At 51.4% G+C, this 23204-nt stretch overlaps 1 long non-coding RNA gene across 1 annotated transcript in view; it reads left to right on the top strand.

Moving 5' to 3' along the window:
* LOC141270918 (uncharacterized) overlaps window positions 1-23204 on the top strand; it is a 143263-nt gene that overhangs the window by 117939 nt on the left and 2120 nt on the right. Inside the window, exon 2 of the long non-coding RNA XR_012321767.1 lies at window positions 22755-22865. This is a non-coding gene — a long non-coding RNA (uncharacterized lncRNA). The remainder of the gene's footprint in view (window positions 1-22754; window positions 22866-23204) is intronic.

The raw sequence follows: 23204 nt of genomic DNA on the forward strand, positions 1-23204 counted from the left end.
CTGTTGATCCCAGGTTGTGTGGTGGACGGCAATCTGGGAGAAGGTATTTCGTCCCTAGGTTCGTCTCAGTTTCTCGTACCGGCGGAGGTGGTGGTGGGTACGAGAACTGAGAGGATATCTGTTCTTCTGGATAGTGGGGCCGGGGCTAATCTGGTTGATGCTCGGTTTGCCCGGGTTCAAGGTATGCGATTGAGTGAGTTGGCTAAACCCATCCCCATATTCTCGATCGATGCCAGGCCTCTCGGTCAGGGAAGTTTTTTGCAAGCTGTGCATGACGTAAAACTTCAAGTGGGGGCGATACATAAAGAACTGTTGTCTTGCTACGTGTTGGAGGGTCTTCCCACTCCTATAGTGTTGGGCCTTCCTTGGTTAGCTAAGCATAACCCGGTTATTAATTGGCAAACCAGAGAGATAAGCCAATGGAGTAAATTCTGTAATAAAAACTGCATGAACACGGTCATCGGTGCGGTTACTCCTTGGGTCTTACCTCCATTTCTGGCGGACTTTGAGGATGTATTCTCGGAGAAAGGGTGTCAGGAACTACCTCCTCATCGCGAGTATGACTGTTCTGTAAAACTGCTCCCTGAGGCCAAGTTACCTAAAGCTAGGTTGTATAACCTTTCTGGTCCTGAGAGGCAGGCCATGAAGGATTATATTTCAGAAAGTCTGGCTAAGGGGCATATTAGACCTTCATCTTCACCGGTGGCTGCGGGGTTCTTCTTTGTTAAAAAGAAAGATGGAGGCCTACGCCCTTGCCTGGATTTCCGTGAACTTAATCGGATTACGGTCCGAGATCCGTATCCGCTCCCACTTATTCCCGATCTCTTTAATCAGATCGTGGGCGCCAAATGGTTCTCTAAGTTGGATCTCAGGGGGGCGTACAATCTGATTAGGATGAAGGAGGGGGATGAGTGGAAGACGGCGTTTAACACTCCGGAGGGGCATTATGAGAACCTTGTCATGCCATTCGGTCTGACTAATGCCCCGGCGGTGTTCCAACACTTTGTTAATGACATTTTTCGCCGCCTGGTGGGACAGTTTGTTGTCATATATCTGGATGATATCTTAATTTACTCGCCGGATCTGGTGTCTCATCAGGAGCACGTTAGGCAGGTGTTACAGATCTTGCGGGATAATAAACTGTATGCCAAATGGGAAAAGTGTGTGTTCGCCGTACAGGAACTCCAGTTTTTAGGCTTCCTGGTTTCAGCATCCGGTTTTCGTATGGACCCTGGGAAAGTGCGGGCAGTTCTTGAGTGGGATCGGCCAGAGAATCTTAAGGCACTACAACGTTTCCTGGGGTTTGCTAATTATTACCGGAAGTTCATTCGTAATTTCTCGTCCATGGTTAAGCCTCTCACAGACATGACTAAAAAGGGGACGGATTTTTCTAGGTGGTCTGACAAGGCTTGTCAAGCATTCTCCTCCTTGAAAAAATGTTTTGCCTCGGCACCCATACTCATTCAACCTGATGCGTCACAGCCATTCATTGTAGAGGTAGACGCTTCCGAGGTAGGTGTGGGAGCAGTATTGTCACAGGGTTCGTCCCCTGGTAAGTGGCATCCGTGCGCCTTTTTCTCTAAAAAATTATCGTCCGCTGAGAGGAATTACGATGTCGGCAATAGGGAACTCTTGGCCATTAAGTTAGCTTTTGAGGAGTGGCGCCATTTTTTGGAGGGGGCAGTCCATCCGGTCACCGTCATCACCGATCACAAGAACCTGCTATATCTGGAGTCCGCGAAACGTCTGAATCCCAGACAAGCTAGGTGGTCATTGTTTTTTACCAGGTTTAATTTTGTCGTTACATATCGTCCTGGGTCAAAAAATGTAAAGGCGGATGCCTTATCTCGTAGTTTCCCTGGGGCCGGGAATACGGACGACCCGATTCCTATCCTTCAGGAGGGGGTGGTGGTTTCGGCAGTATGCTTTGAGCTGGAGGAGGAGGTATTGGAGGCTCAGGGGGACGCCCCTGTTGGACCTCCGGGGAGACTGTTTGTTCCAGATCAGTTGCGACAAAAGGTGATCGAGGCACACCATAACTCAGTTTTTGCAGGACACCCGGGGAGTAAAGCAACTGTGGATCTCCTCTCGCGTCGGTTTTGGTGGCCTAACTTACATAAGGAGGTGGTAACTTTTGTCGCGTCTTGTGGAGTTTGTGCGCGCTCTAAGACCTCACATACCCGTCCGTCTGGGGCCCTCTTACCTTTGAAGATCCCGGAGCGTCCTTGGACTCATCTGTCTATGGACTTTATTACGGACCTCCCTCCGTCTTCGGGTAAAACGGTCATACTCGTTGTAGTGGACAGGTTCAGCAAGATGGCACATTTTATCGCTCTTCCGGCTCTCCCTAATGCTAAAACTCTTGCGCAGGTGTTCATTGGGGAGATTGTGAGGCTTCACGGGGTACCCTCCGAGGTGGTGTCTGATCGGGGGTCTCAGTTTGTGTCCAAGTTCTGGAAGGCGTTTTGTGCACGGCGGGGGATGCATTTGTCATTCTCATCGGCTTTTCATCCTCAGACCAATGGTCAGACGGAACGTATGAACCAGAGCTTGGAGACATATCTCCGGTGTTTTGTGTCAGAGAACCAGGAGGACTGGGCTTCTTTCTTACCTCTGGCAGAGTTTGCTCTTAATAATAGGCGGAGCGAGTCCACTGGTAAGTCCCCGTTTTTTGGGGCATATGGTTTTCACCCCCAGTTTTGTACTTTCAGTGGGGGGGGCTCTTCGGGGGTTCCTGAGGAGGAACGATTTTCCTCATCACTCGCTTCAGTATGGAGAGGGGTGCTGAAGAATCTGAATACTATGGGGAACCGATACAAACGTATGGCTGATAGGAGGAGAGTGTCTGGTCCGGACCTAAGTGTGAACGATCGGGTATGGTTGTCTACCAGGAATATTAAACTTAAGGTTCCCTCCTGGAAACTGGGTCCCAGGTTCATCGGGCCGTACAGAATCAGTTCTAATATTAATCCGGTGGCATTCCGTCTTGACCTCCCCCCTACATTTAAAATTCACAACGTGTTCCACAGATCATTGCTTAAGAGGTATGTGGCGCCGGTGGTACCGTCACCTTTACCTCCCCCTCCAGTGGTGGTCAATGGTAACTTGGAGTTCCAGGTATCGAGGGTCATCGATTCACGCTTTAATCGCCGGTCCCTTCAGTACCTGGTTCATTGGAAAGGGTATGGTCCTGAGGAGAGGATGTGGGTTCCTGCGTCGGATATTAACGCAGACCGATTAGTTCGGGCCTTCCACACGACTCACCCGGATAAACCTGGCCCTGAGGGTCCGGAGGCCCCTCGTAGAAGGGGGGGTACTGTCACGGGTGTGTCGCCACGAAGATCGTCACGAGTACACAGCCTGACTTCTCGCAGCTGACTTGTTGGTGCTTTGTGTTTTTCGGCAGTGAGGGAGTTAATTCTTTCTCTCTCTGTGCTAGACGAGGTCCAGCCTCGCCCAGCTGCAATCAATACTTCTGTAGTGAGACTCCTTCAAATGCCTGCTGGTCTGTTTGGGAAGTGTCGGTGAAAGCATTTCATTCAGACTTACAGAGCGGATCGTGGTGTTTGGAGTTTCTGAGATAAGTGTTTTTGGAGTGTTTCTTCCCTTCCTCGCTTTATCATTTATCTCCTTTCCCGTTGGTGTTCCCTCTGTTGTAGTTGTGTAGTCGTTGTATGCAAGGTGGTTTTGGTTTTTCCCTTGTACTGTCTCGTTCGTCTAAGTACTGTGTGTGGGCATATTATTTCTTGTCCCCTTTTGTAGTGATCGGGTCCTTCTCAGGACTAGATTACTTTGGTGCAGGGATCCTCAGGAGGTAGGGGTTACGCTGGCGGCCTGGACCTCTGTACCTTTAACAGTACCTCCAGGTTGAGGGATTAGTCAGGGCCCCAGCTTAGGGTCAGCTTAGGCCCCCTACCTCCAGTATACTGAGACAGCGTGACAGTCTATGCTCCACATGAAAATTAAAGTCTTGGAGACGTAAGAACCACCTAGTTACTCAGGCATTCTTACCCTTCTTTTCCCTCAACCATCTCAAAGGGGCATGGTCTGACACTTTCGACCAAGTAGGTAATATCTTAGCATGTCTATGGCCCATTTTATGGTTAAGCATTCTTTCTCCACAATGGCATAATTTTTCTCGCAGCATGAGAACTTCTGGCTCATATACAGGATGGGATTCTCTTCCCCATTTATCTCCTGCGACAGCACAGCTCCTAGGCCAACTTCTGAGGCATCTGTCTGGGGCACAAACTCTTTAGTAAAGTCTGATGCGACCAGGACTGGCTGCTTACACAGTGCCAGCTTCAGCTGTTGGAACGCCATTTCAGTTTCAACCGTCCTTTTTGCCATCATTGATTTTGTGCCTTTCAGAAGGTCTGTGAGTGATGTGGCAATCATGGCAAAATTTGGGATAAGCCACGTGTAATATCCCACGATTCCAAGAAACACTCTCACCTGCTTCTTGGAGAGCGGTTGCGGCCAGTTCTGAATTGCCTCGATATTATTGACCTGTGGCTTAATTTCGCCTCTCCCGATGACGTAGCCTAAGTACTTGGCCTCCTCCTTCCCAATGGCACATTTTCTCGGATTTATCGTAAATCCTGCCTTCCTTAGAGCATCCAGAATCGCCTGTACCTTTGGCAGATGACTAGCCTAGTCTGGGCTAAAGACGACAATGTCTTCAAGGTAAGCTGTGGCATACTTCTTTTGCAGGCTGAGGATACAGTCCATGGCCCTCTCGAAGGTGGCTGGTGCCCCCTGCAGTCCTAAAGACATTTGGGTGTATTGGAAGCACCCATCAGGAGTTGAGAAAGCTGTTTTCTCCTTGGCCCTCTGGGACATGGGGATCTGCTAGTAGCCCTTTGTCAAGTCGAGGGTGGTAATATATCTCGCAAGTCCAAGCCTCTCGATGAGTTCATCGACGCGGGGCATTGGGCATGTGTCACACTTGGATACCTCATTCAGCCTGTGGTAGTCGTTACAAAATCTCCACTCTCCGTCGGGTGATAAGGAAATGGAAATCCACCACATATAACTAAAACATCTATGGTAGAAATTACAAGGTGATCTGCATTATTTCATAACCATTAGAATGTCTATAGATAGTAGAACATTTCTTTCATCTCACTTATGCAAGATGAGACAGGCTTACAATTATCATAGACCTCATCTCAACAGACCGGTCCTCCATTATCCTCCTGTATAATATTGTAAGTGACGCGCCCCTGGGCCTGCTGCGTCGCGCGGCATTGCGCGCACGGGGGAGCTTACCCGGATCCGGATCAGATGGGGGTAGTAGTCTCGTGGCGGTGACCCGGTCCGTGCCCAGGGAGTCAAGCTGAGCGGCAGTGTCTTGAATAGTAGGGTGTTGTACGACTACGCCACCCGTTGAATGCAGCTTTAGGGCTGCTGCTGCAGGACAGTCCGCTGAGGCCGGTGATATGGTTGTGCAGCGTAGATGGTATAACCCCCAACGGGAGGGGTACGGCCTCAGGGAAGCAAGTGTAGAAGATGGTGGTAGCGATGGTGCAGCAAGAAAGTTCAGAGACATGTGATGCAGATTCAGGGTTTTTACTCACAGGTGTTGCCCCGGTCACTCCGGCCTTGAGTGACCACCCGAGTCGTGCTGCGTCCACCAGGTGTGGGACTCGGCCAACTCCCAGGCAGCTCCAGAGCGTGGTCCTGAGCTCCCCTCTCTTCCTTCCTACTGGCCGTTCCCACCAGGGACCCACCTTTGTCCGGCTCCCTCGGGCCTCTTGGTGGTAAAACCTTCTCTGGCTTTCCTGACCCTATTCGTGGTGTGCCTTCCTGGTGGGTGTGGTGAGGGTCGTGCCAAAGCTTGACCACGACCTCCGGTTCCTGGTTAAGGATATCTTGCCTCCGCCAGTTTGGGATCCGGTACCCTTTTCTGCCAACCCTTCACCCGTCAACTTGTGGGATCTCAGGGTTCCCTCTTGTCCTGCGTCTCTGGGCCTTTCTTCCTCCTCCTCTCCACTACAGGCCTGGCCCTGGAGCTGGGCCCAGCCGGAGCCACAGCTACCTGTCAGCCCTCTCTGGCTGAGCTCCTCTCTGAACAGACCTGGACTCGACCTTGTCCTAAGATGGTGCCCACCTTATATACTCCCTCTATGTGTGAGCCCAGGTGACTAGCACCCAATGGGCTCCTACTTCTATGCCCAGAGTCCCTCCCCTATCTGCCCCTACACTACTGGGATGTTCCTCCCCCCCCCCACTCCAGCCAGGGACAGACGCTATCGTACCTGCACATCTATTTGGTGGGAGTACCGTTGTTCTGTCCCCCGGAAATGGGGTGAGTGTAGTGCATGCAGCTAGCTGAGCTCAGTCCCACACTCCATCCTTACCCGGGAGTGGAATACCACACCTCTGGTTTGAGGTGCAATACCCCTGTAGCAGCCGAGCCCTCGGGGTGCTACATTCCCCCCTGGTAAATCACAGCACGTCCTCGGGCTGTAAAAGAGTAAAACATACTAAAACATACAACTTTTTTTAAAACATACACTAACATATAAAACATTATAAAACATTATCAGAAAATATAACATGACAGGTAACTTCTTATATATTACTCTAGCAGCATAAACTTTTGATATAAAACTTTTCCATATAAAACGTTCTTAATCTTCTGGCCACGGTGCAACTTGTGACCAGGTAAAGTGCCACAGTCACTGTTAAAAAAAAAAAAAAAAAAACAGTTCTCCTATAAAACCGGTAGGGGGCGCTTTAGGAAGCGCAACTATTTACAGGATATGGCCGCTCTCAGTCCTCGGCCAGTGGGGATAAGGGAATGGCTGTTCACAATCCTCAGCCTGGTTAGGGATAGGGCACATGGGAAACAGTTCACACTAGTCCCAACGGGGACCACTCTTAAATTGGCAACAGTTCTTGTACCCCGACGGGTAACTTTATACAGTTCTCTTTACCGTTCAGTGATAACGATGTCCTCCTGCTCCTTCCTGAAGGTAATCTTCAAACCCGTCCGGGTCCTCTTGATCTCCCTCATACCGCAGCTCTTCTTCCGTCAATCGGTGCATGTGAAGGGCGTACGGTCCTTTGGCACACTGATGCCGGGTGAAGGTGACCTCATCACCCAGGTAAAGGTCACGTCCACGGTGTCCCTCCGGCAGATGGCTCTCCATATCCCTGCGGGTAACAAAGACGTCGCCGGGGGTTTTGTGATCCCTGATAAAGCCCCAACCGTGTTCCAGTTGAAACTTTATTACGGTCCCGGCGGCGCGGGGACCGTGGGCCGCGCGGGGGTTCCGTCGGGTCCGGCTTTTCTGCTCCGCGCTCTGGACCTGCAGCCGCTCCTCGCGGATCCGCCTCTCTCGCCGTTCTTTGTTGAAGACCTCTAGTTGTTGTCGGCAGCACTCCGCACGCTGGGCTGCGGCCACCCGGGTCTCTTGGGTGAACCCCATGAGGTTTTCACCGGTGGGGTCCCATGCGAACTGAGTCTCCTCCAACGGGAGTGGGGTGATCTTGGCGGGCGCCGGAGCCGGAATCAGGGGCTCACACAGGGGCCATTCCTTCCGGAATCGGAGATTGATGTATTCCGGTGGCCACTCAAAGGGCTGCCCATCCGGGCAAGTATGTTGCGCAAATAGGTCTTCGCCTAGGGGCAGCACTGTGGAGGTTGAGGGCGCGATGGGGGCAACGGCGCCCGGATTCACCAGGCCTTGCGACCAGGCCGGTGGCTCTCTAAAGGTGAAGGGCACTGTGGAGACGGCGGCGCCCGGGGGTACCCGGCCTTGCGACCAGGCCGGTGGCGTTTCCTGCTTGGCCGCGCTCAGAGTTGAGACATGTGACGTCACAGGGGGTGTGGCCGCGGCTCCTGCCGCTTGAGGCCTAGTTCGGAGCGGTGGCGGTGCAGCAACGGGCACGGTCGGTGGGATTTCGGGCTCTGCGACGGGGAGCTGGGGCAGGCTTACGGCTACTAGGCTTGGGGTGGTGACGTCCCCTTTACCTGCTTCCATCTCTTCAGCTCCTTCCACGGCGTCGTCTCCGGCCGTCGTCCCTTCTGCACCATCTTCAGGGGCAGGCGTGCTCCTCGTTGCGGGTGGCGTCCTTTGCTGGCGGGTTCCAGCCTGCAGGGCCATTTCTCTGCTCCACTCGGTCAGTACTTCCTGTTGCACTCGGGCCATCTTCCGAGCCAGGCCCTCCAGCGCGGTCTGTGCATGCTCCCGATCTCTGGGGAGCTGTGCCAGGATCTCCACCAGGCCTTCTGGGGTGGCGGCCTGCAGCAGGCTCCTGACCACAGGGTCGGTGCTGCCTGACTCTCCCTCCATCTCCGGGTGCGATCTCTCCAGACTCCTCCAGGCTGCACCCATCCTCTCCCTTTTGTTCTTGATCCGCCCACACTGAGGGTGGTCTCGGGGCAACTTGGTGATCGTCAGTTTCAGGGGCAGCCCCCTCACGCTGATGGACATTTCTACCATTGCAGTCTCTGCTGGTGGGGGCGGTTTCCGCTTTTGGCGCCATTCCTGGACCTGGCCCACGATGGGAGGTGGTCTCTTGCCACCCTCTGGCACGCCCACAATGGCGTCTGCTCTGCCAGGGCGGGAAATCGTCTCAGATGGCGGGAATCGTCTCCTTATGGCGGGAAACTCCGTGGATGGCGGGAAAAGGCTGCAGATGGCGGGCAAACGGCGGGAAACGATCCGAGATGGCGTCCGATGGCGGGGACCCTCTGGAATTGGCGGGAGACTCCTTTTTACGGTAAATGTGAACTTTTCTTCAGGCACGCAGTACCCGGTGGTTGCGGGCACGTTATCCTGCCGACTACGCCAAAGCTGACGCGCCCCTGGGCCTGCTGCGTCGCGCGGAATTGCGCGCACGGGGGAGCTTACCCAGATCCGGATCAGATGGGGGTAGTAGTCTCGTGGCGGTGACCCGGTCCGTGCCCAGGGAGTCAAGCTGAGTGGCAGTGTCTTGAATAGTAGGGTGTTGTACGACTACGCCACCCGTTGAATGCAGCTTTAGGGCTGCTGCTGCAGGACAGTCCGCTGAGGCCGGTGATATGGTTGTGCAGCGTAGATGGTATAACCCCCAACGGGAGGGGTACGGCCTCAGGGCAGCAAGTGTAGAAGATGGTGGTAGCGATGGTGCAGCAAGAAAGTTCAGAGACATGTGATGCAGATTCAGGGTTTTTACTCACAGGTGTTGCCCCGGTCACTCCGGCCTTGAGTGACCACCCGAGTCGTGCTGCGTCCACCAGGTGTGGGACTCGGCCAACTCCCAGGCAGCTCCAGAGCGTGGTCCTGAGCTCCCCTCTCTTCCTTCCTACTGGCCGTTCCCACCAGGGACCCACCTTTGTCCGGCTCCCTCGGGCCTCTTGGTGGTAAAACCTTCTCTGGCTTTCCTGACCCTATTCGTGGTGTGCCTTCCTGGTGGGTGTGGTGAGGGTCGTGCCAAAGCTTGACCACGACCTCCGGTTCCTGGTTAAGGATATCTTGCCTCCACCAGTTTGGGATCCGGTACCCTTTTCTGCCAACCCTTCACCCGTCAACTTGTGGGATCTCAGGGTTCCCTCTTGTCCTGCGTCTCTGGGCCTTTCTTCCTCCTCCTCTCCACTACAGGCCTGGCCCTGGACCTGGGCCCAGCCGGAGCCACAGCTCCCTGTCAGCCCTCTCTGGCTGAGCTCCTCTCTGAACAGACCTGGACTCGACCTTGTCCTAAGATGGTGCCCACCTTATATACTCCCTCTATGTGTGAGCCCAGGTGACTAGCACCCAATGGGCTCCTACTTCTATGCCCAGAGTCCCTCCCCTATCTGCCCCTACACTACTGGGATGTTCCCCCCCCCCACTCCAGCCAGGGACAGACGCTATCGTACCTGCACATCTATTTGGTGGGAGTACCGTTGTTCTGTCCCCCGGAAATGGGGTGAGTGTAGTGCATGCAGCTAGCTGAGCTCAGTCCCACACTCCATCCTTACCCGGGAGTGGAATACCACACCTCTGGTTTGAGGTGCAATACCCCTGTAGCAGCCGAGCCCTCGGGGTGCTACATAAGTCCTGCATTTAGGCATACATCCTTATCAACGAAAATTAGGATGCGGCTGGTATAATTGACGCGCCCCCTGGGCCTGTGCTACTGCTGCTGTGCAGGGGGAATACCCGGAGCCGGATCGCTGGGGGTTGTAGTTCTCCGTGGCGGTGACCCAGTCCGTGCCCAGGGCGGTCAAACCAGTGGCAGTCTATTGGTGTTATAATTGTCCGAATACGCCACCCGTGGATTGCGGTCAGTGGGGACCGCCGCTGTGCTGCAGACCGCTGAGGCTGATGTTGTTTGTGCAGCTGAGTATGGGATGACTCCCCACGGGAGGAGTATTGCCTCAGGGCAGCTAGTGTGGATAATGATGGGAGTGATGGTGTGAGTGTCCCAGTACTGATGGTGCTGGTGCGGCGATGAAACACAGAGACTTGTAATTGCAGTTTCCAAAGCTTTACTCACGGTTGTTATTCAGGTCAATGCTGCAGGCGATGACTGCCCAAGCCGTGCTGCGTCCACCAGGTGAGGGACTCGGCCAACTCCCAGGCAATTCCAGAGTGTGGTTCAGAGCTCCCCTCTCTTCCTTTCTACTGGCCGTCCCCACCAGTGACCCACCTTTGTCCAGCTTCCTCGGGCCTTCTGTTGGCGAAACCTCTCCCGGTTTCCCTGACCCTATACGGTATGCCTTTCTGGTGGATGTAGTGAGGGGTCGCACCAAGATGTGGTCACAACCTCCGGTTTTGGCTGAGGATTAGTCGCCTCCACCAATTCGGGTCCCGGTACCCTGCTCTGCCAACCCTTCACCCTGTATCTCCTGGGCATATGGGGTTCCTTCTGCCTTCGTGTCTCTGGGCCTTTCTCTGTGTTCCTGTTCCTTGCTTCCTTTCTCCTCTGTTCCAGTTCCTTTCTTACTTTCCTTTCTGTTCCTTCTTCTCTCTCTCTCTCAGGCTCCAGCCTCCTGACAAGGCCTGCCTGCAGAGCAGAGCCCATGCAGGGGCTCTGCTTCCTGTCTTCTCCTCTCACTGCACTGGCTGAACTGAACACTGATCTAAGATGGTGCCCACCTTATATACCTCCTTCTGACACCCGAGCCCAGGTGACTAGCAACCAATGGGCTCCTACCTATGCCCAGAGACCCACCCCTATCTGCTCCTACACCACTGGGTTTTCCTCCCCCTCCCCACTCCAGCCAGGAACAGAAGCTGTCGTGCCTGCACTCTGTCTAGTGGGAGCACTGTTGGTCTGTTCCTCGGAAATGGGGTGTGTGTGGTGCATGCAGCCTACTGAGTCCCGGTCCACACTCCATCCTTACCCGGGAGTGGAATATCACACCTCTGGTTCGAGGTGCAATACCCCTGTAGCAGCCGAGTCCTCGGGGTGCTACATTCCCCCCTGGTAAATCACAGCACGTCCTCGGGCTGGAAAAGAGCAAAGGCAATTTAAAACATACAAACTTTTAAAGTGCACTCATATATAAGACATTAACTTTTCACTCTTCCCTTTATGGGAGGTACTCTTTTCTTCTTAACGTTACTGGTATAAAACATTTTTATAAAACATTCTACTAATGCCACCGGAACTCTTTTGTAAAACACTATATAAAACTTTTGGCATTACTATTTTAGCAGCATATTAAACTTTCCATTATAAGACATTTTCAAATAAAACATTTTCAAAACATATTCTTGAGCTCTGGCCGCTGTGCAACTTGCGACCAGGTAAAAGTGCAACAGTCCATTTAATCCTGAGGTAGACGTTGCGGTTTTTGTATAAAACCAGTAGGGGGCGCTTTAAGAAGCGCAACTATGTACAAGGGTATGGCCGCTCTCAGTCCTCGGCCAGTGGGAATAGGGGAATGGCTGCTCACAGTCCTCAGCCTGGTTAGGGATTAGGGGCACACAGGTAACAGTTCACACAGTCAACAATTTCACAACAGTTCTTGTACCCGACGGGTAACTATATACAGTTCCACTTTACCATCCTCTAATAATGGTGTCCTCCTTGCTCTTCCGGGTAGTCTTCAGATCCGTCCGGATCCTCGGTGTATTCAGTTTCTGGGCGGTACTGTAGTTCCTCTTCCGTGAGCCGGTGAACGTGGAGGGTGTACAGTCCTTTTGCGCCTGGGGTGTTCAGGCCTTGCGACCGGGCCTGGAGAGGGCCGCCGTTGATGACGCCCGGGATCAGAGGGTGTGACTTTGGGCCTGGGCGCGGGCTGGTGGTGGCGGTGCCCAGGGCTGGAGGGCTCGGCTGCAGGGCTTGTTGCGGGGTCTGGAGCAGGTCGGTGTCTGCAGCGCTCGGGAGTGGCGGCTCCACCAGGGGGCCCGGGAGCAGGCTGACGCTGGCAGCGTCCGGGACAGGGAGACTCCTCTTACCTGCTCCCGCGACCGCTCCCGCATCACGCGTCTTCTCCTGGCGCTGGTTGGGGCCCGCGACGGCTGGGGCACTGCCGATGCTGGGCAGCTTGGTCTGCTGACGGTCCGCCATCTCGCTCTCCGTTCCTGGTGTCCTCCTCCCCCCTGGTGGACCGTGGCCTACCTTTCGGCGATCCTCTTCTGTAGGCCGCGGCTCCGCAGTCGATCGTCGGGGTTGAGGACCTTGCGTCGCGCTCCTGTGACGTCAGCGTCGCTCCCTCTCCCTTCCAGGACCTTACGCAGCGTCAGTGCGTGGGGCGGTGCTTCAGATCTCGCGCGCTTTCGGCGTCCACGCCCCTCTTCTTCCCGTGCGGCGTCCCAAAGATGGCGTCCGATTGTGGGAAAACGACTGCAGATGGCGGGAAGACGGCGGGAAATGACCCAAGATGGAGTCCGATGGCGGGAAACGGTCCAAGATGGCGTCTGATGGCGGGAATCGGCTCCGGATGGCGGGAAACTTCTGGAAATGGCGGGAGACTTCTTTTTAAGGTACATGTGCAGCTTTCTTCAGGCACGCAATACCCGCTTGTGGCGGGTTGGTAAAGATCCTGCCGACTACGCCAAAGTTGACGCGCCCCCTGGGCCTGTGCTACTGCTGCTGTGCAGGGGGAATACCCGGAGCCGGATCGCTGGGGGTTGTATTTCTCCGTGGCGGTGACCCGGTCCATGCCCAGGGCGGTCAAACCAGTGGCAGTCTATTGGTATTATAATTGTCCGACTACGCCACCCGTGGATTGCGGTCAGTGGGGACCGCCGCTGCGCTGCAGACCGCTGAGGCTGATGTTGTTTGTGCAGCTGAGTATGGGATGACTCCCCACGGGAGGAGTATTGCCTCAGGGCAGCTAGTGTGGATAATGATGGGAGTGATGGTGTGAGTGTCCCAGTACTGATGGTGCTGGTGCGGCGATGAAACACAGAGACTTGTAATTGCAGTTTCCAAAGCTTTACTCACGGTTGTTATTCAGGTCAATGCTGCAGGCGATGACTGCCCAAGCCGTGCTGCGTCCACCAGGTGAGGGACTCGGCCAACTCCCAGGCAATTCCAGAGTGTGGTTCAGAGCTCCCCTCTCTTCCTTTCTACTGGCCGTCCCCACCAGTGACCCACCTTTGTCCAGCTTCCTCGGGCCTTCTGTTGGCGAAACCTCTCCCGGTTTCCCTGACCCTATACGGTATGCCTTTCTGGTGGATGTAGTGAGGGGTCGCACCAAGATGTGGTCACAACCTCCGGTTTTGGCTGAGGATTAGTCGCCTCCACCAATTCGGGTTCCGGTACCCTGCTCTGCCAACCCTTCACCCTGTATCTCCTGGGCATATGGGGTTCCTTCTGCCTTCGTGTCTCTGGGCCTTTCTCTGTGTTCCTGTTCCTTGCTTCCTTTCTCCTCTGTTCCAGTTCCTTTCTTACTTTCCTTTCTGTTCCTTCTTCTCTCTCTCTCTCAGGCTCCAGCCTCCTGACAAGGCCTGCCTGCAGAGCAGAGCCCATGCAGGGGCTCTGCTTCCTGTCTTCTCCTCTCACTGCACTGGCTGAACTGAACACTGATCTAAGATGGTGCCCACCTTATATACCTCCTTCTGACACCCGAGCCCAGGTGACTAGCAACCAATAGGCTCCTACCTATGCCCAGAGACCCACCCCTATCTGCTCCTACACCACTGGGTTTTCCTCCCCTTCCCCACTCCAGCCAGGAACAGAAGCTGTCGTGCCTGCACTCTGTCTAGTGGGAGCACCGTTGGTCTGTTCCTCGGAAATGGGGTGTGTGTGGTGCATGCAGCCTACTGAGTCCCGGTCCACACTCCATCCTTACCCGGGAGTGGAATATCACACCTCTGGTTCGAGGCGCAATACCCCTGTAGCAGCCGAGTCCTCGGGGTGCTACATAATTATGTATATCATGATTCTCAACGAGAACATGATCAATTTAATATAAAAAATATTCCCATTAATATTAGAAAAGGTGAAACCTCGGGGATTACAAAATTCATATTTTACCACAAAAGTCAAAAGCAGCGAAGAAAATCTCAAAGACGCTCCGATTCCTTCAAACCCCCAGATTTATGCTGCTACAAATCTCAGCTCTGCTTAATATTCATTTAAATATTTATTACAAGTTATTTTACAAGATTTATCGGCATAAATCAGTTTAAGAATCCGGGAAGTGTGCGGGCAAACCGAGATGTTAAGTCAGTCAGAGGTCGCTCATTGTGATTTTATCTCCTGACCAGGTCAGCGGCAACTGTCAGTAATAATCTCTGCCTGGGAATATTTATCACGATGAGTGTGATTGTTAAGAAAATATCTTTCATGAATCATTCACTTCACTATATTTTGTGGGCAGAGACTACAAAACTCTTGTACAAGTCTTTGGGATATTTTTCAGTTTCAGAACTTTTATTATAAGGACAGTGTCTATGTCCAGCCTGACTTTTCAGAATAAGCTATGTGTGTATAAAGTGTACAGGGCGGTAGTCATGGACGAGGAGCTGCTGTGTTCCCACACCCTGGCACCCCACGAACAAACAGTGTGCCAATTCTCCTGTGCAATGCGTGTGGTGCGTGACACTAACGCTTTGGTTGCAGACCTCTGCCGTCTCCGGTTCTTCAACTTCAGGAACTGCCGCACACACATTAGGGGACATCAAATTTGTTTTATAAGAAATAAGGTTACCTAACTATATATTTTCATCGCGTTGAAACACGAAATATTGGGCACAAAATTTTCTGTCCATAGCACAGCACGTACTGATGTCCGCTGTTCGTTCATCCTGAGCTATTCCTTTCCTCTCTGGCATCTCTGACCCCTGGGATACTCCATCTGGCTCTGCAGCTTCCAAGAGTCCCATTCCAACTCCCTTATGTGATGCCCCGTCTGACTTCCTTTTCTAGGAAGTTATTGAGGCACGCTTCTCAGTGCCTCAGTTGGAACGTAGGCCCTGGACGTTCCAGGAATGTCCGCTCCAATTTTATGGCTGACGTTCTTTTGCTGGTGAACAGCCCTTTTTCTCATGCCCTCAGACCTCCAACTACTGCTATCTCTCCATCTAATCTCTCACTGCACTAACCAGGAAGTGTTCCTCTTGTTAAAGGGCCCTGCTCCTCCCACACTGGAGCTGTTTCTGAACACATTAACTGTTTCTATCCTAAACCTGTCTACTTCCTGAACTTATTGTGCCCACCACTGCACTGTACCCAATCCTATCTTATAGCTAAATCTTAACCTATGTCCTATGTACTAGTCTTATCCTTTCCCTATATCTAATACATTTATCTGAACACATTGAGTCATCCACATATTATAGCAATACATTAACCTTGCACCTTGGTGCCTATAAAGTTCTATGCAATATAAAACACTTTTCCATATACATATGTTATAACCATTTTTCTAATCAAGGGAGTAGCACATGATCGTCCCGTTCACCCTCTTACATATGCACATGAGGAATAACACTACTTATGGCCATTATATGACTTGTATTCTGTATTTTAAACCATTTTTATCTCTGTCTTTATCTGTTATTTTTAGTTTTCTCTGAGTTATTGGGAGGAGACTAGCTGCTATAATGTCTCCCATACACAATCCAAACAGACATGAGGGATTTCTGCTCTCCTGTCTCCATATAGCACATGTTCAGAAGCAGCAGGTCATTCATTATACAGCAGTACTGAGCAGTACAAATGTCAATCCAGCGCTGGGTGAGAAAACCATAAAAAGACTAGAAAGCAGCACTCTGTGTATATGATTCTCTGCCTCTATGTCATTTTGTTTCCCGACCACTTCCTGTCACGCTGTCTCTGTATACTGGAGGTAGGGGGCCTAAGCTGACCCTAAGCTGGGGCCCTGACTAGTCCCTCAACCTGGAGGTACTGTTAAAGGTACAGAGGTCCAGGCCGCCAGCGTAACCCCTACCTCCTGAGGATCCCTGCACCTAAGTAATCTAGTCCTGAGAAGGACCCCGATCACAACAAAAGGGGACAAGTAATAATATGCCCACACACAGTACTTAGACGAACGAGACAGTACAAGGGAAAAACCAAAACCACCTTGCATACAACAACTACACAACTACAACAGAGGGAACACCAACGGGAAAGGAGATAAATGATAAAGCGAGGAAGGGAAAAAACACTCCAAATGCACTTATCTCAGAAACTCCAAACACCACGATCCGCTCTGTTAGTCTGAATGAAATGCTTTCACCGACACTTCCCAAACAGACCAGCAGGCATTTGAAGGAGTCTCACTACAGCAGTATTGATTGCAGCTGGGCGAGGCTGGACCTCGTCTAGCACAGAGAGAGAGAGAATTAACTCCCTCACTGCCGAAAAACACAAAGCACCAACAAGTCAGCTGCGAGAAGTCAGGCTGTGTACTCGTGACGATCTTCGTGGCGACACACCCGTGACAGTACCCCCCCTTCTACGAGGGGCCTCCGGACCCTCAGGGCCAGGTTTATCCGGGTGAGTCGTGTGGAAGGCCCGAACTAATCGGTCTGCGTTAATATCCGACGCAGGAACCCACATCCTCTCCTCAGGACCATACCCTTTCCAATGAACCAGGTACTGAAGGGACCGGCGATTAAAGCGTGAATCGATGACCCTCGATACCTGGAACTCCAAGTTACCATTGACCACCACAGGAGGGGGAGGTAAAGGTGACGGTACCACCGGCGCCACATACCTCTTAAGCAACGATCTGTGGAACACGTTGTGAATTTTAAACGTAGGGGGGAGGTCAAGACGGAATGCCACCGGATTAATAATAGAACTGATTCTGTACGGCCCGATGAACCTGGGACCCAGTTTCCAGGAGGGAACCTTAAGTTTTATATTCCTGGTAGACAACCGTACCCGATCGTTCACACTTAGGTCCGGACCAGACACTCTCCTCCTATCAGCCATACGTTTGTATCGGTTCCCCATAGTATTCAGATTCTTCAGCACCCCTCTCCATACTGAAGCGAGTGATGAGGAAAATCGTTCCTCCTCAGGAACCCCCGAAGAGCCCCCCCTACTGAAAGTACAAAACTGGGGGTGAAAACCATATGCCCCAAAAAACGGGGACTTACCAGTGGACTCGCTCCGCCTATTATTAAGAGCAAACTCTGCCAGAGGTAAGAAAGAAGCCCAGTCCTCCTGGTTCTCGGACACAAAACACCGGAGATATGTCTCCAAGCTCTGGTTCATACGTTCCGTCTGACCATTGGTCTGAGGATGAAAAGCCGATGAGAATGACAAATGCATCCCCCGCCGTGCACAAAACGCCTTCCAGAACTTGGACACAAACTGAGACCCCCGATCAGACACCACCTCGGAGGGTACCCCGTGAAGCCTCACAATCTCCCCAATGAACACCTGCGCAAGAGTTTTAGCATTAGGGAGAGCCGGAAGAGCGATAAAATGTGCCATCTTGCTGAACCTGTCCACTACAACGAGTATGACCGTTTTACCCGAAGACGGAGGGAGGTCCGTAATAAAGTCCATAGACAGATGAGTCCAAGGACGCTCCGGGATCTTCAAAGGTAAGAGGGCCCCAGACGGACGGGTATGTGAGGTCTTAGAGCGCGCACAAACCCCACAGGACGCGACAAAAGTTACCACCTCCTTATGTAAGTTAGGCCACCAAAACCGACGCGAGAGGAGATCCACAGTTGCTTTACTCCCCGGGTGTCCTGCAAAAACTGAGTTATGGTGTGCCTCGATCACCTTTTGTCGCAACTGATCTGGAACAAACAGTCTCCCCGGAGGTCCAACAGGGGCGTCCCCCTGAGCCTCCAATACCTCCTCCTCCAGCTCTGAGCATACTGCCGAAACCACCACCCCCTCCTGAAGGATAGGAATCGGGTCGTCCGTATTCCCGGCCCCAGGGAAACTACGAGATAAAGCATCCGCCTTTACATTTTTTGACCCAGGACGATATGTAACGACAAAATTAAACCTGGTAAAAAACAATGACCACCTAGCTTGTCTGGGATTCAGACGTTTCGCGGACTCCAGATATAGCAGGTTCTTGTGATCGGTGATGACGGTGACCGGATGGACTGCCCCCTCCAAAAAATGGCGCCACTCCTCAAAAGCTAACTTAATGGCCAAGAGTTCCCTATTGCCGACATCGTAATTCCTCTCAGCGGACGACAATTTTTTAGAGAAAAAGGCGCACGGATGCCACTTACCAGGGGACGAACCCTGTGACAATACTGCTCCCACCCCTACCTCGGAAGCGTCTACCTCTACAATGAATGGCTGTGACGCATCAGGTTGAATGAGTATGGGTGCCGAGGCAAAACATTTTTTCAAGGAGGAGAATGCTTGATAAGCCTTGTCAGACCACCTAGAAAAATCCGTCCCCTTTTTAGTCATGTCTGTGAGAGGCTTAACCATGGACGAGAAATTACGAATGAACTTCCGGTAATAATTAGCAAACCCCAGGAAACGTTGTAGTGCCTTAAGATTCTCTGGCCGATCCCACTCAAGAACTGCCCGCACTTTCCCAGGGTCCATACGAAAACCGGACGCTGAAACCAGGAAGCCTAAAAACTGGAGTTCCTGTACGGCGAACACACACTTTTCCCATTTGGCATACAGTTTATTATCCCGCAAGATCTGTAACACCTGCCTAACGTGCTCCTGATGAGACACCAGATCCGGCGAGTAAATTAAGATATCATCCAGATATATGACAACAAACTGTCCCACCAGGCGGCGAAAAATGTCATTAACAAAGTGTTGGAACACCGCGGGGCATTAGTCAGACCGAATGGCATGACAAGGTTCTCATAATGCCCCTCCGGAGTGTTAAACGCCGTCTTCCACTCATCCCCCTCCTTCATCCTAATCAGATTGTACGCCCCCCTGAGATCCAACTTAGAGAACCATTTGGCGCCCACGATCTGATTAAAGAGATCGGGAATAAGTGGGAGCGGATACGGATCTCGGACCGTAATCCGATTAAGTTCACGGAAATCCAGGCAAGGGCGTAGGCCTCCATCTTTCTTCTTAACAAAGAAGAACCCCGCAGCCACCGGTGAAGATGAAGGTCTAATATGCCCCTTAGCCAGACTTTCTGAAATATAATCCTTCATGGCCTGCCTCTCAGGACCAGAAAGGTTATACAACCTAGCTTTAGGTAACTTGGCCTCAGGGAGCAGTTTTACAGAACAGTCATACTCGCGATGAGGAGGTAGTTCCTGACACCCTTTCTCCGAGAATACATCCTCAAAGTCCGCCAGAAATGGAGGTAAGACCCAAGGAGTAACCGCACCGATGACCGTGTTCATGCAGTTTTTATTACAGAATTTACTCCATTGGCTTATCTCTCTGGTTTGCCAATTAATAACCGGGTTATGCTTAGTTAACCAAGGAAGGCCCAACACTATAGGAGTGGGAAGACCCTCCAACACGTAGCAAGACAACAGTTCTTTATGTATCGCCCCCACTTGAAGTTTTACGTCATGCACAGCTTGCAAAAAACTTCCCTGACCGAGAGGCCTGGCATCGATCGAGAATATGGGGATGGGTTTAGCCAACTCACTCAATCGCATACCTTGAACCCGGGCAAACCGAGCATCAACCAGATTAGCCCCGGCCCCACTATCCAGAAGAACAGATATCCTCTCAGTTCTCGTACCCACCACCACCTCCGCCGGTACGAGAAACTGAGACGAACCTAGGGACGAAATACCTACTCCCAGATTGCCGTCCACCACACAACCTGGGATCAACAGTTTTCCGACGACTCTACACTCTGCAAGGGACGGGATGGACACCCCCCAATAAAATGTCCCTTTCTCCCGCAGAAGAAACACCTTCCTGTCTTATGGCGCACCACCGGTCCCCTCCCCCGAAATGATGTCCCTCCTAATTGCATAGGCTCCTCTGGACTGACCAGGGGAACCACCATATGAGGGGACCTTGTAGGAGGTGGAGTCATCACAGGGGGTAGAGTTATCCCGCACCTCTCCCGAAGCCGTCTGTCAACGCGAATAGCAAGGGCCATAGCGGCTTCCAGTGACGCGGGAGAGTCATACTGTGCCAACACATCCTGTAATTTGTCGGATAAACCTTGACAAAACTGGCTCCTAAGAGCCGGGTCATTCCACTGGGTGTCCGTGGCCCACCTACGGAACTCCGAACAGAATTCCTCCGCCGGACGATCTCCCTGCTGGATCCTACGTAACTTAGACTCAGCAAGGGAGATCCGATCTGGGTCATCATATACGAGTCCCAGAGCAGCGAAAAACCTATCCACTGACTGGAGAGCCGGGGAGCCCGGGGGAAGAGAGAACGCCCAAGATTGTGGGTCCCCTTGTAGGAGCGAGATGACAATTCCCACCCTTTGTTCTTCACTCCCCGATGACCGAGGCCGCAGCCGAAAGTACAACTTGCATGCCTCCCGGAAAACAAAAAACTTGTCCCGCCCCCCAGTGAACCTGTCAGGGAGAGCTACTTTAGGTTCTGGTCCGGCTTGCTCCTGAGGATGCAAAACCTTGGACCTAACGTCCGCCAGCTCCATGGACAAACTCTGCAACTGCCGAGCTAGACCGGCTACTGGATCCATGGTAGCTGGAGAAAAACTAAGTGGGTCGGTGAAAATGTCACGCTGTCTCTGTATACTGGAGGTAGGGGGCCTAAGCTGACCCTAAGCTGGGGCCCTGACTAGTCCCTCAACCTGGAGGTACTGTTAAAGGTACAGAGGTCCAGGCCGCCAGCGTAACCCCTACCTCCTGAGGATCCCTGCACCTAAGTAATCTAGTCCTGAGAAGGACCCCGATCACAACAAAAGGGGACAAGTAATAATATGCCCACACACAGTACTTAGACGAACGAGACAGTACAAGGGAAAAACCAAAACCACCTTGCATACAACAACTACACAACTACAACAGAGGGAACACCAACGGGAAAGGAGATAAATGATAAAGCGAGGAAGGGAAAAAACACTCCAAATGCACTTATCTCAGAAACTCCAAACACCACGATCCGCTCTGTTAGTCTGAATGAAATGCTTTCACCGACACTTCCCAAACAGACCAGCAGGCATTTGAAGGAGTCTCACTACAGCAGTATTGATTGCAGCTGGGCGAGGCTGGACCTCGTCTAGCACAGAGAGAGAGAGAATTAACTCCCTCACTGCCGAAAAACACAAAGCACCAACAAGTCAGCTGCGAGAAGTCAGGCTGTGTACTCGTGACGATCTTCGTGGCGACACACCCGTGACACTTCCTCACTAGACCTCAATAGGCTGCTGGGCTGCTGCAATCTGTTCCCTCAGTAAACTCGCAGATTGTGTTTTTTTAACCAGGATGGATTTGAGCTGGGTATTTTTTTTTCAGAATGGAGGTGATTTTAGTAGACAGGAAGGGAAGAAGTTGTTCATAACTGGACAAAGAAGAAGAATTCTCTGATAAGATATATCCCAAAGTTTCTTATATTCACTTGAACTATTGGTTTATGCAAAGTTTGTTGAAATGACAGTGATGATTTAATAATTGCAATACAAAGTATCTAGTATTTTTGTAATATACTTTGGCCTGGTTCAAAAAAAGTATTGTCGCCAAATTTCTGTCATTAATGAATTTGAAACTTTGCAAGTTGTGCCAAAATGTTGCAACTTTTGGAGGTCTAATGCCAATCCCTGACAAAGTGGGTTTAGCATGGGCAGGACAGGCAGTGGTGAAGTCCAAGCAACAAATTCCTCACTTAAGTGGCATAACTTACACCAGAAATGTACTCCAGTCTTTGGCGCATTGAGGAACATGGCAGTGATAAGATGTGCCTAAATCATTTAGTGACGCGTGCCTTTAAATGAATTAAGCGCATCTTACTCCTGCATGTCCATTCTTAATCGAGCCTTTTGTGTTTCATTACTTATTTTCAACATTTCTGCTTGTTATCAGTGAAGGAAACATTCATTCTTTACATTAAGGGATTGAATGAGTATAGCTAGGGAACACTGGTAAGACAAGTGCCCTTGGTGCTGGAACCAGTGGTGGCACCATCAAGACACTATAGGGGAAGTTGATCAAAAAATTTACACCAGTTTTGCGTTAAAAACATGATTTAGTTTTGTGAAAAACTACACTAGTGTAAAAGTCTTGAGACTTTTTCCCCTTTTGTGGCAGTGGAGTGCAGGTGCATCCTATCACTGACATGCACCTTGTCAGAAATGTTACTTCAGTCAGGAACTGGAGTACATTTCTAGAGTAAGATACGCCTAACGTAAGTTTCTGAGAATTTGTTGAGAGTGCTTCACAGTGCCCTGTCCCTCTCATGCTTCACCCACTTTGACAAATCTGGCAGAGACTGTTGTGAAAATGCTTTTTTTTTCAACTTTTTTTCAGAAATCTGGTGAAAACACTTTGTTGGATGAGGGCTCTACAATCTTCAAATCTGAAAATTTCCTTTAATCCCAAGAACTATGGTCTAAAAACTGGCATCTTTCAATACTCCAGGTATAGTTCCCCTTCCGCTGTCTCAAGACTTTCTGTAAATGTTATCAAACTTCCTTAGTCACTAAAAAATCCATCTGATGTAAAACAGTTCATAGATGACATGGAGAAAGGGAGGAGGGGGATGCAACTGCAGCATTTCTATCACAGTAAAACACAGGGGGAGACGGTAGGAAAACACAGGACCATCAAACCAGGAGAAGTTTGTGCACTCAGTAAGAATAGGAAGAGGAAAGCAAAACATCGAAGAGAAATACCAAAAATCTGCAAGTCACACACACCACTCCTAGCTGCATAGGAGGAACTGAAATTCATTTTAAACCCTCAATGATTAACGTAATT

This window comes from Phyllobates terribilis, unplaced genomic scaffold (genome assembly GCF_046119375.1).
Source record: "Phyllobates terribilis strain yellow unplaced genomic scaffold, ASM4611937v1 Scaffold_5__5_contigs__length_657084704, whole genome shotgun sequence".
NCBI lineage: Eukaryota > Metazoa > Chordata > Amphibia > Anura > Dendrobatidae > Phyllobates > Phyllobates terribilis.